Genomic DNA, 19,474 nt, shown 5'->3' on the forward strand with positions numbered 1-19,474 from the left:
GTCATCATGTAGTGACAATTGCTGCAACAACTGTGGAGGGGAAGCATGGATGCAGGAAGCAATGAGGAGACAGGAACTGAAGCTGTGGCTGGTTCCAAGTTTCTGTCTGTGTCCTGACACTCACCTTGAGACTATCCAGAATACTAGCCGAGAAATGAGATGGATGGTGTGCCCCTGCATCCAGCAATGGTACAAGGTGTACTGGTGGTTGAACTGTAACAGCATCTTGAAGTGGTGTGGTAGGCCCCTGGCCTGCCACAGAGCGGAAGGGATCAATGCCCATGGATGTCAGCTGTGTGCTTGGCGATGGATGAGGTGTAAGGTCCAGGTTTATCAATTCAGGCCAGATGCTGGTGATGCAGGACCCCTGGTAGATGGAGGGTATGCAGACTGCATCATGTGGACATACAGTGAATCTGTGGACAAAGAATCAGTGGCAGGATCATGCCATTTACAGGTGTGAAGTTGATTCATGTGCTGTCGCTGCAATCTGCCTGGAACCTGTATCAAAAACATGCAACTGCCAAGCAACTTCACAATGATGCTACATTCCCAGTGCTTCCAACTGCTGTATGATCTAAAAAAACTGCGTCATTAAGATGATACATTGCCTGAGGGGGCAGAGTAGGTGTGAGCTGTTGGGTGTGTGCAGTGACTGGAGCAAGGTGTGGTGGCACTGTCCATGAAGAAACCAATATACCATTGTGAGGCTGGGAGCAGTAAGATGACAAGAAGAGGAGCAAAGCTTGGTCCTGCATGTCGTGAGCATGTAGATTATCCATCTAGCTTAAAAGAGCTTTTGTGCTGTGGATGAATAGGTGTACTGGTGATGTGATGAATTCTGTTGGCTGTACAGAAGTCCTCAAATTCTGCAGACAAATTCTGGTAGACCATCAAGGCAAAATATGGACTGCAAGGCTTGAAGATTGGAACATGTCATTGTAGAGTGCGTGGGAACTACAAAAAGAAACTTGCTATTTGCATCAATGACAATCAGCTAACTAGTATTCTAGTAGGGTCAAGCAAAACCCAAATGCAAGTGTGCCAAGGTGCTTCAGTCTTCAGCCAATCAAAGAACCAATAAGGAGAGGCTGCCTGATGTTCCACACAAAATTAGCAATGAGCCATCATCTGCTCTACTTATGAGTCCATGCTGCATCAAATGCATTGTTGTTGAGCTAATTGTTTGGTGCGGGCCATGCCCCAGTCACTTGGATGAAGCAAACTAAGAACATGTTTCCAGAGAATATCTAGAATCACCACATGTGACTGTTCAGATTCAGCATTTAGCAATAGGACATCTTATAGCACAGACAAGTCATGTTGGTGTGCAAAGTATCGGCGAACCACCAACTCCCAAGGGGCTCAGCATTCATTGACTGAGTATGGGCTTGGCAAAAACAGGTACCCCAAGCTGGGGCTTGGTGACAGCAGTGTGGTGGTGGAATGTTGTGTGCCACTGAGCCTGCAGATTTTGGTTTAATCACCTAGATTGTGAAGATGGTAAAAACCTCTCTAAAAACCCTCAGTCCTAAAGTGTGGTGCACACCGATGTGATGCATGGCTGTTGAGGCAGAACAGTCATAAGCAGATGACCTCTGGGGAACCTGCCACACCTCAGTTGTTCAAAGCTTACCCAGGCAAACAGGACTCTGTCTGGGTGCACATCTGTTCGCTAGCTGCTCATGGGTTGACTGTGGAGCCTATTAATTTTTCAAAAATTGCTCCCAGTGGATTGGGTGGGTCACTGGTGAGCACTCTTATCTTTCCCAACAAGAGAAGCCATGAGGATACCTCTCCTGAGCATACTCCTCAAAATTTCAGAATAAGTTATGGTAACAGGGCACAGATGTGTTAAAATAATTTTCATGAAACTTAAATGTGCTGAGGGCACCTTTGCTATGGTGTTTAGATGGTGTTACAAGTGGTCAAAAGTAAAAAAAAAGGATTTGTTGTGGTACATTATTGATTGAAATGGCCACTTCAGGGCAAGTATAGAAACTTCTCAAAGTAACAACATTGGATGAATACCTTGTTATTGTTGAACTGCATAACACCTTAAATTCCAGCCATGGGGTGGTAACATGTGAAGACCTCATGGATGAGAACATTAGTGTCTTACAACAGGAATGGGCAGATGAAGGTGTTACGGAGGTACAAAATGTGAAGAAGAGAGAGAGTATGGGCAGCTTAAACCAACAGCTACATTCATTTTAACTCCCAATAAACAAGACCTGCCCAGCAACATTAAGGCAGGTTTCTTACACTTAGCGCCAATGGCCTTGCCACAGTGGAAACACCGGTTCCTGTCCGATCACCAAAGTTAAGTGCTGTTGGGCTGGGATAGCACTTGTATGGGTGACCATCTGGTTTGTCCAGCGCTGTTGGCAAGCAGGGTGCACTCAGCCCTTGTGAGCTAAACTGAGGATCTACTTGATTGAGAAGTAGCGGCTCCAGTCACGAAAACTGACAACGGCTGGGAGAGCAGTGTGCTGACCACATGCCCCTCCATATCCACATCCAGTGATGCCTGTGGGCTGAGGATGACACGGCAGCCGGTCAGTACTGTTGGACCTTCAGAGCCTGTTCGGACAGAGTTCTTACACTTAGTAGTTTGCCTTTTTTTCTGAATCCATTGCAGTGTTTCAAGTGCCAAAGATCTGGTCACACTTCCATTGCATGTAATGGTCGTACTACTTGTGGGAACTGTGGTCAAGCAGCTCATGTGCCAGGTGTTGGCTATACATCCCCACCAATGTATGTTAATTGCTCTAACTCATGCCCAATCTGGAGTAGAGAGTGCCTCCTCTACAGAGATGAAAAAAATTCAAGAACTTAAAGTTACTCATCACGTGTAGTATGCAGAAGCGAAAAAGCTGTTTAAAACCATGCAGCCCCCATCAATTGTTACCTCACTTGCACCAGCTGTGAAACAGCCCATAGTTAAAATTAGTGTGTCAACACAAATAGAAGTGGCAACTGCCATTACCAGCTCTTGCTCCTGTTGCCGCACGTGCCAACAGACTGACTCTAGTAACCCTGATCTTGCCAGAGTCTCAGTTACACAAACTTCTCAAACCGACAATGTCTAGCCACTGCCCCTAACACCAAATGTTACACAATGTTACACAGGCATCAACTGGTACACTCATTCAGAGGTCTTCCCATGTTTCAGCCCAAAAGAGGAAAACTGTCACAAAGACAAAATCAAAGTCCAGTGGAACAGAACCTAAGGCACCAGCAATGAAATCAGCAGCTACTGCCTCTATTGAAGATTTGGCTATGGATGTGGTCTTAATCAGTGACTCACCAAGTCCTGTTTGCCCTTCACCAATGACCATGGGCTCCCCTCCAAGGCACAAAGAGAAATGGATGTCAAACCTTCCAAATAGATAATATTGATACTGCAGTGGAATTTAAATGACTCCAGAGTTCATGTGGACAAACTAAAGGTCCTCACACAGATCAGACCAAAGTGTGTGTGTCTTCAGGAATCACATTTCAAGGATTCCAGTACTCCTGTTTTTAGTGGTTATCATTGTATGAAAAAGGTGACGTCAGTGGTGACAGAAATCAGATAGGAGTAGCAGTGTTCATCAATGACACACTTCACTCCTCATTTATAATTGTAGTCACCCCACTACAGGCAGTTTCTGTCACTGTGTATTTTGTGTCCTTTCAGGTAATGTGCATTCCCTTTATCTCCCACCACAGGAACCACTGGATGGTGAAGCACTTTCCGAGCTGATCAACCAGCTTCTGCCACTGTTTCTTTTCTCAGGGGTAGTCTCTCCACATGCCCAATGGGTCAAGAGGCTGAAAATGTGCTACAATCTGACACCACATGCCTCCTAAATATGGGCACAAAGACACATTTTTGCACAGTGACAGGGACATTCTCTGCCACTGATTTGACAGTTTGCTCTCCTGCTCTCACAGACTCTTTTGTATGGGAGGTGGCAGCTGTCCTCCACTCCAGTGGCTATTTTCCGTTACTGTCTGCCTTTTACAAAGGATGAGACCTGAGGGAAAACCATCCAAGTGATTGCTATGCAAGGCAAACTGGTTGCTTTATAACCAGGTAGCTGTGATTGAGCACAGGGACAGCTTCCATGACTGGGTGGATCACTTTACTGATGTGACGCACTGTGCTGTGCTGCTCATGTTTCTGAATTATCCAACTGTCACTGAAGGCAACCTGTTCATCGGTGAAACAATAAGTATTGTTGCACTATATGGGACAGGTGGAAATTGCTGCACAGATTCAAGCATAGTCCACACCAGAGAACCTTACAGCCTTTCAGTTAGCAAGAACAAAAGCTTGATGGAAAGTAAAGGAGAGCAAGAAGCAATCATGGCATTTTTTGAAGTACATTAACTGATCAACTTCTGCCACTGAAGTATGGGAATTGGTGAGAAAGATATCTGGAAAAAGAATATCATGTCCATTAGCTGCCATATAGGACAATGGAGTCCTGAAAGTCACACCCGCAGGTGTCGCTCAGACCGTGGTGTGGTACCTTTACGATGTAACGTTGTCCAGAGTCCTGTTCCAGGTTTCCATGCCTATTGCCTTGTTTGGGGGAGGAGACATTGGTTCCAACTCCAGCAATGAAGAGGCCTATAAGTTCCTTTTCTCCACATGGGAATGGATGCACCATTAACTGCAACTCACAAGACTGGTATGCTATGGTGCCTTAATCCTGACTAAAGAGATCTTACTTGCTGTCTTTAATAAGATATAGAGAGATGAAGAATATCCTGTCCCTTGGAGGGAACCAATAATGATCTCCATTATTAAACCAGGCAGCTATTGGAGTGTTGCTCTTGCCAGCTGTGTAGGAAAGACACTGGAGCGGATGATCAACTCCTGACTAGTCTGGACTCTGGAATCCAGAAATTTCCTCAGTCATTTCCAGTGTGGGTGTAGAAGATATAACTCCACTCTTAATAACCTCATCCTATTGGAGATGGCTAAACAGGAGGCATTCCTATGAAAACAGCATTTAATATCCATCTTTTTTTATATTGAAAAGGCATATGATGCTACATCAAGACACAATATAGTTTGTCAGCTACATGAGTGGGGGTTTCAAGGCCGCCTCCTCATTTTCTTGCTCTCCTTGTTTGTTGCTTGTTAATTTCAGTACAGAGTCAGGACTACTCATTCAGACAGATTTACTCAAGTTCATGGTCTCCCACACAGAATGTTTTAAGCATGACTTTGTTCACCATTGTGATCAGTGGCATGTTGTCTGCAGTGAGGAGTCATGTGCAGTGTTCATTGTTTGTGGATGATTTTTCCATTTTCTATTCCACTCCTAGTCCCACACCTTCCTCTCACCAGTAATAGGTGACATCTGAGATACAGAAGAATGGTCTGCTCCAAAAGGTTTTAATTTCTCCCCAGAGAAGACACTGTGTATTGATTTTTAACTGTGATCATTCTCTTTTTACACCTCAAGAACTAAGGCTGTGGGTTACTGTTTTAAATTTTAAGTTGAAGATGTGGTTTTTAGATATCTTTTTTTGATAGCACAGTGGCATGGCTGCCATATCTCAAGGAGCTCAAAATAAGAGCCCTTAAAGTGCTGAATATCATGAAGCGCTTGGGAAGAACTGGGGCACAGATAGATCCTGCTTGCTGAAGTTCTCTAAGGGTTGAGCGAGATCACATCTTGATTATGGTTGTATGGTCTATGGCTCAGCATGACCAATGTGAGGATATCAGATTGGCCACAGGAGCCCTGTATCAAACTTGTGCGCAGAGGCAGCGGAGCTGCCATTAGCTGCTTGGTGGCGATTGCTTGTGGCTAAACAGACACTCAAGCTCCAGTTGTTTCCAACTTCACTGGATTTCCTTGTGACTACTAATATCTGTGAGTCCTTGGAATGACTCTACAGCACTCATCCACGAGGGACAAAACATTTCGGTATAAGGGCAAAGCAGCATTTTTTTAAAATCTAGGTGTATTTCCAACAAATATGCAGTGGGAGGGTTGGTGCAAAGCACTGCCCTGGTTGTTATTGAAGCCTAGAATAATTTTAGATTTGCCAGAGTTCAACAAATTGTTCACTGCAGACTATTTTTTAAGAATAAATTTGTTATCATTTTATCTACCAGGACTAATGCAGTATATACAGTTGGTCCAAATAGGGGGATGCTGTCAGTTGTTCTGTCATTTTTCCTGCCTCTGTCTTCAGGTTCCATCTGCCTAGTGAGTTTACTATCTTTGACACTGAACTCTATGCAGTTTTTAAAGCTGTGGAGCGGATGAAACATGATTATGGATCCAAATTCCTTGTCTGCTGTGATTCACTTAGTGCCCTGCAGGCCATCCAGTATATGTACCCAGCAGACAGAACTGTCCAGAATATCCATGATGTCATACTGCATTTGCAAAGACAAAGAAAGGAGGTATTATTCTGCTCGGTACCAGGATATGTGGGTATCCAAGGGAATGAGTTAACTGATACTGTGGCCAAGGAGACATGTACCCTTACTAATATAACTGACTGCCCTATCCCTCTGCACGCCACACTGTCTTTGCTGCAAAGATTTGTCATGCATATTTAGGAGGAAGAGTTGCTAGGCATGATGGAAAGTAAATTTCAATCAATAAAAGAGACTGTAAGGCCATGGCGCATCTCCTTCCAGCCACTTAGAACTGATGAACTCTGTTTAACAACTTCGAATAGGACACAGTCCCTGACCCATGGCTTCCTTCTCCAATGTGAAGGACTGCCTATTTGTGATGCATGCAGTGTGCTGATTACATCTCACCACATTTTAACCAATTGTGTTTTATATGATGATGAGAGGATACAAGCTGGTTTACCAACAGACCTGCCCTCAATTTTAAGTGATAGTGAACTGAATGTGGCATGTCTTTTTCAATTTTGTGTTTTGTCTTCCCTTCTTCCTAAGATCTTAGCTCAAAGCTTTTAGTGTGTTAGAGGATGATTGGATTATCCAGTTATTCTCTTCATGATTAGCCAGTCTTCTTTTCTGGTCTTGCCTCTTAGTGGCTGTTCAGACCTGATATCAATATTTTTGATAGTCTGCCTTGACACACTAGCTCCATTGTACCTTTCAGAGGAATTGTGCATGTTCATATAAAAAAGAGTAAAAGGGAGCATCTGTGACCTGATGTTGTACGTTAGACTATCTTCCTGCTGTGTGCTGTAGCCCCATTTGTCTCATACAGTTAATGTATGCAAGCTGATGATGGTGATGTTGAGCACCCTAAAGATGCAACAACAGCAGCAGTGAACCACCAGGCTAACAATTTATTTCACAGTGTGAGACCAACCAGTGTGGACATAACCCAATAGAATCTGCAAGTCTGGATCTGCTACCATGACCTGGGTGATCTTCCAGTGGTCTAATTGAAATTGGTCCAGTATGTCTTGTCTGAGTGCTGTGGGGGGGGGGGGGGGGGGGAATTTGCTTCTGATGTGTCAAAGTCAGGTCTGCATTGGCAAGATTGGATGTGGATCTGTACATCAACTTGTATTGGGAGTGCAATAAGATTGGAGCTCATTGTTGCAATTTATGTGTGATGTAATTTGAAATTGGCTTTGTTGGGCTTAAAAACAACTGCAACGGCTTTGTTTGGCAACCAAGTAACACTCTCTTCCATACAAATGCTGATGACATTTACTCACTCCATAGATGATAGCAACAGCGTCCTCCTCTGTTTGTGAATAGTTGCTCTGAGCTTTAAGCAATTTGGAGGTGAAGGATATTGGACTGTCAGTAGAACCAATCCTGTGGAAGAGTACAGCACCAGCACAACGCCGATGAAGAGGCATCCATGGCCAAGACTACAGTTTTGGAAGGATCAAAATGAATTAGGCAATGATCACTGAGGAAAGCATCTTTGAGTATATGAAAAGCAATGTCACATTCCTGGGGCCACATAAAAAGTGTATTCTTGTGGCGAGGGCAGTGCAATGGTGCAGCAATCTGAGCTGCACTCAGAATGAAATGGATGTAATACATCAGCTTCCCTAGCGCTGACTGTAATTCAGTAATATTGCTTGGAGGTATGAGGACACGAATGGCCTGCAAGTGCAGCTGCATCAGCTGAACATGCCCAAAGTACTCAGTATCAGCTTGATAGAACACATACTTGTCTCTGTTGCATTTAAGGCCTGCCTCTGATAACACTTGGAAAAGGGTGTGCAAATTACTAAGATGTTTGTCTGCTGTGTGACCTGGTACCTAAATAGTATGTACACATAGGCACAGATGCAGTTAATTGTGCCAAATAGCACTGAAAATTGCTGGTGAGAATGCACTACTGTAAGAAAATTGAAGAGGTCCTGTGTGTATTAAAGACAAACACTTGGTGTGACTGTTCATCTAAAAGGATCTTGAAGTAGGCATTGTGTAAATCAGTCTTAGAGAAGTAACAACCAGCTCCCAAATGGTCCATAAGTTCTGAGGCAAAAGAAATAAATCAATCATTGTTTAGGGGGTTCACTGTTGCCTTAAAGTTTGCACAAATATGCAGTTTGCCTGATGGCTTCTTGATGTGCTAAAGGAGATGTCCACTGACTGGCTGTGATGTGTGCAATAATGCCACCGTCCTGCCGCTGTGAAAGTTCCTGAGCAACCTGTTCACCAAGTATGGGTTGTGTGTTGTAGACAATGTGCTGTCAGATATTTCTTTTGATTTGAAGGACAGTGTCATTCAATTGTGTGCTGAATTCAAAGCCCTGTTTGTTGCCGGTTTAGGTAAAGCTTCTAATTTTGTTGTTCATGACCATGAAAGCCAATGCACAGCTCCAGTTCTTCAGGGCTCCCACTGTATCACACAAAAACAAGTTGCATTTCATGATGGTCATAAGTGATGCTTATGCACTGAGAAGCAGTGCAGGCAAGAATCACTCCAGTACCTCTCTGGCCTGGCTGTTTACATGGCTAGCTATGTTGAACCTGATCCTGAGTTGGCCACTGTGCACTTGCCTTGGAAGTGGTCTTTCTACACAAGCACACAGTACTATAGCTAGGCACTACAGCAAAACTGTTGTCTGACAGAAAACTATCTAGGTGCTGTCACAAGAGTCTTGTTAGTCAATAATTTGCCAAACCTGCTGCAAGGAAGGATTGGGACCCTTGAGAATCTGTTCCCTTATTCTGTTATCATCCATGTTCTGACTAATGGCATCACATATCATGAGGCCACTGTAATACTTGCCACACTCACAATAAAACTTACACTGCCTAGAAAGCCCTTGTAAGTCTGTGACCTACTGTGTATAAGTTTGTCCCGATTGTTTCTTTAATCTGAAAATTTTAAATCTGGTAGCCACCACATGGACTTTCACGCCATACTAGCTATTCAAGGCCTGGTTTAATTCCTCATAATTCACAAGTTCTGGCTGCAAAGTGGGGAACAATTTGCAGTACATCATATATACTGATACACTGTCATTTGATAAGAGAAAGCCGGCCGGAGTGGCCGTGCGTTTCTAGGCGCTGCAGTCTGGAGCCGAGCGGCCGCTACAGTCGCAGGTTCGAATACTGCCTCGTGAATGGATGTGTGTGATGTCCTTAGGTTAGTTAGGTTTAAGTAGTTCTAAGTTCTAGGGGACTGATGACCACAGATGTTAAGTCCCATAGTGCTCAGAGCCATTTGAACCATTTTTTTGATAAGAGAAAAAGATTGGTTAATAGTACCTGGTACTTGAAGTGCTGGTAGATGAGCTTCAAACTGGGCCAAGTACTCAATCCAGTCCTCTTTGTCCTCTTCAAATGGCTGAAATGGAGGCAGTAATGATAGCTGCATAAGTTGTGGTGCTGCCATAGTTGGTCGCATCTGATGGTGATTCTCATTCGCTACCATCTGCATTTGAATGGAGCCCCTCATCATCTCAATAAGCTGCATCATTTGTTGCAGTTGTAACTGAAGAAGCTGTGTTAGATCAAGTGTTGGTGCCAAAGGTGCTGGCAATTGTGCACTGCTGAGTGTGAAGCAGGCATGCATGGGGCTTGGGGCTGTGGGGTAGCCTTGGCAAAGCAAAAAATACTAAAGCTAAATCAATAAATGGCAGCACAAATACATAAACTGAACAAAAATGACGAGCACAGATCTGAAACAGAAATGTCCACAAGCACAAATGGTAAAAGCAAAACAAAAATGTCTTGGAAGAGATAAGAAATAGGCAGCAAAGGAAATAAAATGATGTGGTGTCATAGATTTGACAATGTTCATCTCCAGACATTATGATGCGGGTCAGTAAGAATTATTTTATGAGGAGCTGAGCGTTACCTCCTCACTGCTAATGATAAATGGGTGGAAGGTGTCCAAAGGATCTGTTGCCTTAGGAACCTGGACAGGCAAGCCAAAGATTAGTTGACATAAGTACACTTTAAATAAATATAATATATTCAACTTGTGTGAAAGAACTGCTGCACTGTTGACAACTTGTGGCAGACAGAGCTATAAGTAGTGGCCCGACATGGGCATACATTTAAGTGCACTGTACTTTTTCCACTAACTATCAACAAGTCAGTATAATGTTCATCACCAACTAGCAACACAGAACTAATCTCATACTAGAAGACATGTGCCCATGTGCCCACCACTTATAACACCATCCTGGCAGTCTTCTTTGGCCAGTGGCCTGGAGGCTCTTCGTTTGTGGCATTCATCAAGGTGCTGCTTGCAGTGCCTCCAGGAATCTTTGAGGCATCACCTCTTGAAGTATTCATAAGCCAGACTACTACAATATTGACACAAGTAAGTGCTACTGATGCACTCATTGTATCCTCAACACCTGCATGTTCCTGTGGAGACACATTGATATTTGATATATGTCTAAATTTGAGAGTAATCTTTCTTGAATATTTCACATGCGTAGTAACGGTGATTTTCCTGATAAATATTCTGCTTAACCATGCCATGGCGGGGAGGGGGGGGGGGGGAGGGGAGGGGAGGGGGGGCCCTCATGTTTCTTTTGTGGGAATGATGAAATAGTTTTGAGATTTCACAATAAATGGCTCCATTACATGTTCTGGCTTTCTTCAAACTGACATTGAATTGATTCATCTGCCTGTTTAGTGGTCCAGGATGTGAGTTTGGTTTGTGAAGATTTTTTTCTGATTGCCTGCGTAAAAGGGGGGGGGGGGATTTGTTATAGCTGTCTTCCCCTGTATCTGACTGGGTACATCCTTGAAACCCATCCTTAACAGTCTATAATTTAACCAAGAAAGCCCCCACAGTCCCAGTCTGACATTTTATCGTGCTGCCATGCAAGTGGATTACAGAATTCCTAGTTCCATTTCTGCATTAAAAATGATAGTGGCACCTTGTTGTTTCTGGCTAATAAAGTTGGGCCCACACACAAGGCTGTGCACAGACAAAAGAAATACTACCATGTTTATTAAGTTTTGCAGATGAAGAGAGGCTGTCCTTGTGGGAACTGACAACAGAGGGCAGCCAGGTATGCAGCAGTCATGATTGTAATATATAAGTCAGCATCAGTTATAAGAGTTTAGGTTCATCCATTAGACATTGAAATGATTAAACCTTCAACATTAGGGGAAGGCATCTCTTACATCATTGTTTCAAGTGGCAAGCTTTGACAATTTCTTGGAGCAGCATGTGAGGTGGCCATGAGTTTATGTTGCATCTTCCAATGGTAAAACTGAATTAATCACAGATTTTGTGGATGTGACATAGCAAATAGTTTAAAGATGTGGAGGCACTTAACAGTGCATGAAGAATAATATGTACATTCCATTCAGCTGCAGAAAATTGTATATACTGTTCATTTTTCACTTTAATCTTTCTTTAAAAATACTGTAGCATTGAACTATAAAAACATATTCAAAAGAAAAGATGTAGCACATTGTAACTAATGTATTTCAGAAAGTAAACTTTCATTCCTAAAATTTTAGGTTTATTATGACAACACAAACAGAAATTTAGAATGTTTTTCATTGTCTTACTGCATAACACAAAATAGTGCAAGTCACCATCCAAACCATGGATTGGCTACTTATTGGCAAACATTATGCATTCTTCTAATATGTGGTATTGTGACATCTGAACCTAAGTACAACTTTTGGGGATTCCAGGTGGATGAGGAATCCATCTATTGAGGCATATTGTCCAATCTAGATACATGTTAAGATAACTCTGGTCACCTCAGTGATTGGAGGAAGCTGTGCCATAGCCCAGTAGTTCATTCCACATAGATAAATTTATTACTCCTCACTTCCATCAACTTTTTCTTCCTCTCATGTGCTGTCCTGTGCTTCAGTAGTATGTGGATGACTTGAACATTATGTCACTCTTTTTCCACTATAGGCATCTAAATCATTCCGCTTAATCTCTACATGTACTTCTGAATGACACCTCTCCTTTTACTTTTGCAAGGAGTAGTGATAATTCATCAAATCACCTAAAGGGCACTCAGTAAATTGGAGAAAATGAGAAAATTCTTGTCATAATGTCATGTCATTTTTCCAGTACTCTCAAGACTGCATGCAGCTCACCATTACAAACCATAAATTGCTTCAGTAAGTGGCTAATGAGAGCACATTCAAACAGTGCAGCTGAGCATCCAATGGAAATTCACTTGTTTATATCCACCAGTGTATTCAATAAAATGGCTGTGGTTCTCACTTATGATTTTGAGTGCAGGTGTCAATAAATATATTCAGGAGTGATGAAATGTGATATTAGAACATACTTCCCAAAGTAATCCGCTCAAATATTGAAAATTCTACTGAAATCACTAAACGTACTGACATACTTTAGTCATTCATTCAGAAAACTATTGAAACAGCTTTCAACATTTTGATGTTGCTTTTTAGTATGACTGCATCTGTGATCACTCATCAAATATTGAAAAATAGAAATTAATTCATTTTGGATTAGCAAACAAATGGTCTACGTTGACAAACACAAGAAATGCATATTTTGTTCTCAATTGCTTATAATTATTCTTGTTTGTAGCCACATCCTCAATATCATAGGTTTTTGCTAAGTTTTGCACAAGAGTCTGCGTTCCAAACCTTATATATCTGCAGAAGTTGTGACAATGCCACAACTCAACACTGTCGGCATGGGTACTTCATAGGTCAATGGTGACTTCCTAACAACTGGGGAAGAGAACCTCGTAAGTGGAACAAACTTGCCACGTAAACTGAACTATGTTAAGCAGTATGTCCAAACCCATGGAGATAAGTGAGCACGTGATGAGCACAAGGATAGGTCCGCAGCAGGTTAGCATCATTGGAATACTGGCCTGCTGCACTTACTGCCACTCACTAGTAAACACTTCTGTCCGTGGGTTACTAAGAAAGGTGCTATTGTGTCTGCATACTCTGAAACGGGGAAAGAAGTACAGTAGAAGAAGAATGGGTAGCTCTGAGGGATGAAGTAGTGAAGGCAGCAGAGGATCAAGTAGATAAAAAGACGAGGGCTAGTAGAAATCCTTGGGTAACAGAAGAAATATTGAATTTAATTGATGAAAGGAGGAAACATAAAAACACAGTAAATGAAGCAGGCAAAAAGGAATACAAACGTCTCAAAAATGAGATCGACAGGAAGTGCAAAATGGCTAAGCAGGGATGGCTAGAGGACAAATGTAAGGATGTAGAGGCTTATCTCACTAGGGGTAAGATAGATACTGCCTACAGGAAAATTAAAGAGACCTTTGGAGAAAAGAGAACCACTTGTATGAATATCAAGAGCTCAGATGGAAACCCAGTCCTAACCAAAGAAGGGAAAGCAGAAAGGTGGAAGGAGTATATAGAGGGTCTATACAAGGGCAATGTACTTGAGGACAATATTATAGAAAGGGAAGATAATGTAGATGAAGATGAAATGGGAGATATGATACTGCGTGAAGAGTTTGACAGAGCACTGAAAGACCTGAGCCGAAACAAGGCCCCGGGAGTAGACAACATTCCATTAGAACTATTGACGGCCTTGGGAGAACCAGTCCTGACAAAACTCTACCATCTGGCGAGCAAGATGTATGAGACAGGCGAAGTACCCTCAGACTTCAAGAAGAATATAATAATTCCAATCCCAAAGAAAGCAGGCATTGACAGATGTGAAAATTACCGAACTATCAGTTTAATAAGTCACAGCTGCAAAATACTAACATGAATTCTTTCCAGACGAATGGAAAAGCTGGTAGAAGCCGACCTCGGGGAAGATCAGTTTGGATTCCGTAGAAATATTGGAACACGTGAGGCAATACTGACCTTACGACTTATCTTAGAAGAAAGATTAAGGAAAGGCAAACCTATGTTTCTAGCATTTGTAGACTTAGAGAAAGCTTTTGACAATAATGAATGGAATACTCTCTTTCCAATTCTAAAAGTGGCAGGGGTAAAATACAGGGAGCGAAAGGCTATTTACAATTTGTACAGAAACCAGATGGCAGTTATAAGAGTCGAGGGGCATGAAAGGGAAGCAGTGGTTGGGAAGGGAGTCAGATACGGTTGTAGCCTATCCCCTATGTTATTCAATCTGTATATTGAGCAAGCAGTAAAGGAAACAAAAGAAAAATTCAGAGTAGGTATTAAAATCCATGGAGAAGAAATAAAAACTTTGAGGTTCGCCGATGACATTGTAATTCTGTCAGAGACAGCAAAGGGCTTGGAAGAGCAGTTGAACAGAATGGAGAGTGTCTTGAAAGCAGAATATAAGATGAACATCAACAAAAGCAAAACGAGGATAATGGAATGTAGTCGAATTAAGTCGGGTGATGCTGAGGGAATTATATTAGGAAATGAGACACTTAAAGTAGTAAAGGAGTTTTGCTATTTGGGGAACAAAATAACTGATGATGGTCGAAGTAGGGAGGATATAAAATGTAGACTGGCAATGCCAAGGAAAGCGTTTTTGAAGAAGAGAAATTTGTTAACATCGAGTATAAATTTAAGTGTCAGGAAGTCGTTTCTGAAAGTATTTGTATGGAGTGTAGCCATGTATGGAAGTGAAACATGGATGATAAATAGTTTGGACAGGAAGAGAATAGAAGCTTTCGAAATGTGGTGCGACAGAAGAATGCTGAAGATTAGATGGGTAAATCACATAACTAATGAGGAGGTATTGAATAGAATTGGGGAGAAGAGGTGTTTGTGGCACAACTTGACGAGAGGAAGGGACCGGTTGGTAGGACATGTTCTGAGGCATCAAGGGGTCACAAATTTGGCATTGGAGGGCAGTGTGGAGGGTAAAAATCGTAGAGGGAGACCAAGAGATGAATACACTAAGCAGATTCAGAAGGATGTAGGTTGCAGTAAGTACTGGGAGATGAAGTATCTTGCACAGGATAGGGTAGCATGGAGAGCTGCATCAAACCAGTTTCAGGACTGAAGACCACAACAACAACACTCTGAAATGAACCTGATTGGTATACCATCTGGACCAGAAGACTTGCCTTTCTTAATTGATTTTAGTTGTGTTGTAACACCTAAGATATCTACTTTTATGTCACTCATGCTAACAGCTGTTCTGGTTTCGAATTCTGGAATATTTGCTTCATCTTCTTTCATGAAGGAATTAACATAAGAAAAGTAATAATAGATCAAATAAAATGTACATGAATCCCATGCAGATGACAAGCTGTGAGTACACATTAGCATAATGAACAACATAACACAAGAAGTAGTGTAATTTCTTTCTGGGAGCTTCCTGACTGAATAGGACTGAGCCCTGAGGAAATTCTTCAGTTTAAACCTGAAAGCATGAGGATTAATGCTAAGATTTTTTTAAAATTCTTGTGGTGTCTTATTGGAAATTGATGCAGCAGAATACTGCATGCCTTCCTGCACAAAAGCCAAGGAGGTGTGATCCAAATGAAGACTGGCTTTCTGCCTAATATTAACTGACTGCTGCTGAATGCTACTAGTTCTTGGGAATAACTTTATTTTGTCAGCAACAAGTGACATTGAACAAAATAAATAGTAAGAGGCCACTGTCAGAATTCCCAGACTCCTCAAGAGGTTCTTGAAGTTACACCACATTTCTGAGCGAAAAATACATTTTATGCATTGGGAGGCTTAACACAGAATGTAATTCCATATGACATAAGTGAATGAAAATAAGCAAAGTAGTCTAATTTTCATGTTGGACTACTACTTACTGCAAATAGTGCTCTAATCTATGTAAAATGCAACGACCTGACTGACCAGCTTATCATCACCCAGCCCAAACTGCTGAGGATAGAAACTTGAAATTTGGAGAGGGTGTTGATCTTATACTGTAGGTGTAATTTGAGAAGAGATTTTTTTTAAAATTCCACTCCTAAAAGGGTTAAATAGGGGATGAAAGGTTTTTTGAAAATATGTTGCTATTAAGGCAATTTTGATGCTAGACCTATGAAAATTGGTATTTGGTTTCTCAGTCAGAAATAAAAAAAAATGTTTTAGCATTTTTGGAATTGCAGTCACTAAGGAGATAAATAGGTTTTCTGAAAATAAATCATTATTAAAGAACTAATGAAGCATTTTAAAGCTACATCTATGAAAATTAGTATTTGACTCGGTTGGAACTATGTGATTTACTGGTTTTGGAAATTCAATCCCTAAGGGGGGAAAACACAGAATGAAAATTTTTAAGAAAATATTTCCTTATATTAAAAAATTTTTAAAGCTGAATCTATGAAAGCTGGTATTTTACTACTCAGTTAGCTATAATGAAAAGCATGTTATGGGATGAAAGTTTCTATGGAAACATCACTACAAGAATGCAACCAGCTACCAGAATTGCATTTTTGATCAGAAGTATATTCAGGAAAGACCCTGTTCTATGGTCTTAATTAGCTTTTAGGTGTTGCAGTTTGCTAATGGAAAAAGAAAAAGAGAAAAAAAAAAAAAACACTGTGCAGACCATATAGCCTAAGTGGGTGGAAGCAGTGGGCACTAAGCTAGTGATAACTGGTAAATATAGCAGTATTCAATTTTTGAACAAGATCTTCAACATTTTCTTTCCATGACAGCTTTCCATCTATCTGAACACACAGGAATTTTGATAGTTCAGACTCACAAATCATGTGCTCATTCTGTGTAATAAAAATTTTAGTTTTAGTTGAATAGTTCATTAAAATCTGTAAAAACTGAGTTTTAGTGTGATTCTGCATCAATTTATTTTCTACAAGCCATGACCTTATGCCTTGAACAGCTCTACCTGATACATTGCCTATGTTCTGCTCAAAATCCTTCACTACTAAGCTAGTGTCATATTTTAGAATAACCTGTCATATTGGAAGGTATTAAAGAGTAGACACAGAGGAGGCACTCTGGTAGCTATGCCACTATGCTAGGCTAGCTGTTGGCGGACAACGTAGAAATGATTATCAGTACATCTACTAATCCCCAGGTGGTATATGCCATCATTGGATCAAAACTGATGTCATCTTGCCGTTTTTTTTTACTTTTAGATGCACTTGTGTTTCCCACAGCCAACTGAGCAAGTTTGACAGGGGTGAAATTGTGGCCATCCAAGTGATAGGATGGTTCTTTTGGAGAACTGCCACACAAGTTCATCATGCTGCATCAGTTGTGCAATGATGCTGATATCAGTGATCATGTAAACACTCTCACACCTGTAGATGAGGTTCTGGACATCCATGCAGCACAGGCCCCCACAAGGATCATCGTATAGCAAGGCCAGCTGTGGCAGATCATACAGCTGCCACATCACAGATAAGAGAGCATCTGAAACCAGATGTGTTAACATGAACTGTTGCGAACCAGTTATCAGCAGACGGACTACAGACATGTATACCTCTAACCTGTCTTCCATTCATGCCACAGTGTAAATGTGCAGGGCTCAACTGATGATGTCAGAGAATTAAATCAAAACTGATGTCATATTGCTGAGTTTACTACTTTTGGATGCACTTGTGTTTCCCACAGCCAACTGAGCAAGTTTGAAAGGGATCAAACTGTGGCTTCCAAGTGATAGGATGGTTCTTCGGAGAACTGTCACACAAGTTCATCATGCTGCATCAGTTATGCAATGATGCTGATATCAGCGATCATGTAAACATTCGCACACCTGTAGATGAGGTTCGTGAGATCCATGCAGCACAGATCCCTACAAGGATCATCGTATTGCAAGACCAGCTGTGGCAGATCATACAGCTGCCACATCACAGATAAGAGAGCTTGTGAGCCCAGATGTATTAACATGAACTGTTGCAAACCAGTTATCAGCAGATGGACTACGGACATATACACCTCTATCCTGTCTTCCATACACGCCACAGTGTAAACGTGTATGGCTCAACTGATGTTGTCAGTGAATTACTTGGAAGATAGAACAGCACACCATTGTCTGCAGCAATGAAAGCAGATTCTATCTGCATGCAGTGATGGTCATTTGCGCATATGATGGAAACCTGGTGAACACTACCTTGTAGACTGCATTCGTCTGAGACACACTTGGCCCATCCCAGGCCTTATGATGTCAGATGTGATAAGCTACAACTCTCAAATCACCTTTCATGCTTCTAGAGGGGACACTAACCAGTGCTTGGTGTGTGCAGAATGTTGATAGACCTATTCTTTTGCCATTCTTGCAACAGGAAAATGATGTGTTGTTCCAGCAGGATAATGCTCACCCACACACTGCCCTTGAAGCTCAATGTGCTCTGTAAGATGTGCAGTAACTTCCCTGGTGAGCACATTCTCCAGACTGGTCTTCAACAGAGAACATATTGGATATGATGGGATGAGAAGTGATTCGTGCAACTCATCAGCCAACAACTCTTACAGACTTTCATGAACAGGTTGAGCAGGCATGGCGTAATATACCCTAGGACAGCATTCATTATCTGTATGATTGATTGGACTCCATAGTCAGTGCCTTTGTTGCCTGTGGAGGCTACATCACATACTAATGGCAGTATGAGTTGACACCTGGTACCTCAGAACTGCTTGTGCTACTAATCTGTAAATGTAATCATTTCATGTACTCCATATGCACTGTTGCAATTGGAAATAACCATGCCTCAACCAGATGCCGCTTCCCTCTCTAATTACTGTGGAGAATGACCTTTCGCTGTCTGTTCTTAAAGTATGAGAGGAATGAACTGTGACCTACTCCTCTTTTTCCAGGCTGGTAAAAGTCCTACTTCTGCAGTAATTTGTGGTCAACACAGTCAAATGCCTTAGTTAAATCAAAGATGATACCTAGTGTTCACAACCTTTTCATTTAAGTTGTCCAGTGTCTCACTGAAAAAAGAAAATGTAGCATTTTCTGTTGTTAAACATCTTCTGAAACCAATCTGTATTTCTGACAACAAATGTGTGTGAACTGAAATGATCAATTACATACATAGCCTTTTCAACAACTTTTGCAAACAGCAATGATATAGAAATAGGTTTCCTTTTCTATAGAGTAGTTTGAGTACTTTAATCATTCAGAAAACTAACCATTCCTAAAGGAATGGCTAAGTAGTGGGCTAACATATGGAGCACAATGTTTTAATA

At 41.6% G+C, this 19,474-nt stretch overlaps 1 protein-coding gene and 1 pseudogene across 1 annotated transcript in view; both read left to right on the plus strand.

Annotated features, from left to right (window-relative positions):
* LOC124776492 (cyclin-dependent kinase-like 5) overlaps positions 1 to 19,474 on the plus strand; it is a 349,628-nt gene that overhangs the window by 270,134 nt on the left and 60,020 nt on the right. The window lies entirely within an intron of this gene.
* On the plus strand, positions 2,273 to 2,390 carry LOC124778960 (annotated as a pseudogene).

Source organism: Schistocerca piceifrons, chromosome 2, assembly GCF_021461385.2.
Source record: "Schistocerca piceifrons isolate TAMUIC-IGC-003096 chromosome 2, iqSchPice1.1, whole genome shotgun sequence".
Lineage (NCBI taxonomy): Eukaryota > Metazoa > Arthropoda > Insecta > Orthoptera > Acrididae > Schistocerca > Schistocerca piceifrons.